This window comes from Chrysochloris asiatica, unplaced genomic scaffold (assembly GCF_000296735.1).
Source record: "Chrysochloris asiatica unplaced genomic scaffold, ChrAsi1.0 scaffold00273, whole genome shotgun sequence".
NCBI lineage: Eukaryota > Metazoa > Chordata > Mammalia > Afrosoricida > Chrysochloridae > Chrysochloris > Chrysochloris asiatica.
In genome coordinates, this window is record NW_006408791.1 from 1,703,992 (window position 1) to 1,706,609 (window position 2,618).

The following is a 2,618-nucleotide window of genomic DNA, read 5'->3' on the forward strand; positions in this document are numbered from 1 at the left end:
CGCCCTTGGCAAACTCCCTTCCTTTTATGCAAAATTGGCAATTAAAAATTTTTTTACATTCTTTTTTAGTCCTTCCCTCTTGCCCCATACCTTTATTAGGGCGGGACATCTTATCTAAGCTTGGCACCTCCCTCAAGTTTGACTTTCAGGGCCTCTCCAGCACTTCAACATCTTCCTGTTGCCTCTTACTATGGAAGGCTATTGAACATCAAGCCCCTCCTTCCCCGTGGCCCATCAGTCCCAACCTTGTGAATCCTAAAGCTTGGGACATACATTCCCCTTCAATAGCCAAATGCCCTCCAGTCAAAATCCTCCTCAAAAACCCCACCCATTTCCCAGCTCAAGCACAATACCCTCTCCCACAGTCTAATCTTTTGGGATTACAGCCAATTGTTAAAAAGAATTACTTAAAAAAAGGATTTCTAAAACCAACTAATTCCCCCTACAATACCCCCATCCTGGCAGTAAAAAAAACCAATGGGGCCTACCGCCTAGTTCAAGATGTAGTCTCAGTTCATCCAGTAGTCCCCAATCCTTACACTCTTCTATCTTCCATTCCCTCTAGCACCACACATTTCTCAGTCCTTGATTTAAAAGATGCCTTTTTTTTCTATCCTCTTGCACCCAGATTCCCAAAATATTTTTGCTTTCACTTGGATGGATCCTACATCAAAGGTGTCCACTCAGCTAACCTGGACAGTCTTGCCACAAGATTTCCGGGATAGCTCTCATCTCTTTGGACAAATCCTAGCCCAAGACCTGTCCCTTCTTCACTTATGAACCTTCCACTGTATTCAGTATATAGATGATCTCCTACTTTGTGTCCCATCACTGTCAGAGGTCCAGCAAGATATGTGTGCCCTTCTTAATTATATTGCAAAAATAGGCTATCGAGTTTCACCCACAAAAGTCCAACTTTTTAAACAGCAGTTTACATATTTAGGAGTGTCTTTGTCTCCAGGTTTCAAATCCATCACCATTGACAGAAAACAAATGCTTTGAGATACCCCAATGCCTGTTAATAAACAAGGGCTTCTCTCCTTTTTAGGTCTAGCAGGATATCTTCGGGCCTGGATTCCAAATTATTCCCTTTTAGCAGCACCCCTTTATGATGCCTCAAAAGGCAATCCCCATGAATCTCTAGACCCTTCTATTGCTACTCCATTTTTACAGCTCAAGTCCCAACTGCTAGAAGCCCCAGCCCTGCATTTACCTGATCTCACCCGTCCCGTCCCTTTTATCTTTATGTGTCTGAAAATAAAGGGTTTGCACTAGGAGTTTTAGGCCACCAATTAGGCCCTACATTTGCTCCAGTAGCTTACTTATCAAAAAGAAAAAACAAACAAAACTGAATCCTATGGTCCGAGGATGGGCATCTTGCTTGCGGAGCTTAGCTGCAGCCTCCCTTTTAATCCAAGAATCAAAAAAATTAACTTTTGGAGCCCCAACTATTTTCTTATCCCATCATGCTATTGCTGATTTGTTAAACTATAAAAACCTACAGGATTTACCCCCTTGCAGGATTCTTTCGCTTCAAACCTCACTCTTCCATAATCCCTCATTAACATTCCATTTATGCCTGGTCCTTATTCCTTCCACCCTACTCCCTGTGCCAGACCAGGAACCTATTCACAATTGCTTAGAAGCATTAGAAGTCTTCTTGCCACATGACTCACACATCCAGGAAGGACCTCTTTCCTCCCCTGACCTAGTTTGGTATACCGATGGTAGTTCTTTCTCCCAAGATAAAATCAAGTGGGCAGGCTATGCCATTGTATCTGAAAGCAAAGTCATTGACCAGGGCTCCCTCCCTCCTTAAACAACTAAGCAACAAGCAGAGCTGATTGCCCTCACACAGGCCTTTACCTTAGCTTCAGAAAAAAGACTCACGGTTCATATATTTTCCAAATATGCCTTAAGTAATTTTTACAACATCTTTCCTCCACCTGCGAAATTTGCCAAAAGATAAATCCATCTTCTAAACCCACCCCTTTTCCTACACACCAAGCCAGGGGTCTGTTCCCCAGCCTGGATTGGCAAATAGACTTCACTCACATGCCCAAAGTTAAAAGGTACACCTTTTCTGGGTGTGTTAAATTGTTGCAGACCATGAAGGCCTGGTCAGAGGTTCGAGGCCCTATAGGCCCGAGTGTAACAGATCTAGCCACCTGGCAGTTTAATAACAAATTATTTTTCATTTTAGTGCCCAGTTATGTTTTATTAATTGCAGACATGAAGCCCTTGATATACACAGATAAATGTAATATTTTCCTAAAAGCCAAGACTGTAAAATTCCAAACAGGCAAAGTTCTTCCCTCAGAGAATTCATTCAAGGTAAATTGGGTGGCTCCCCAGTCTCTGTTCCAAGGACAATAGGAATGCCCTCCCTAAAGTGTTTCCAGGTGCTGCCTATTCACCCAGGCTTCTCTTTTCCTAAAGAACCTGGGCTGGGCAGCCAACACAATGGGAATCCTCCCAATCCTCCCTTTCCTCCCCCCATTTGAGGCTAGGTGCTAAAAGGTATGTTAATTAAGCTTGAGAAACCAAGTTGCGGTGGTGAGATTCGAACCTGCGAAGTATGATGTAAAGTTGCCTGAATGTCTGGAAAAGTAAGATTG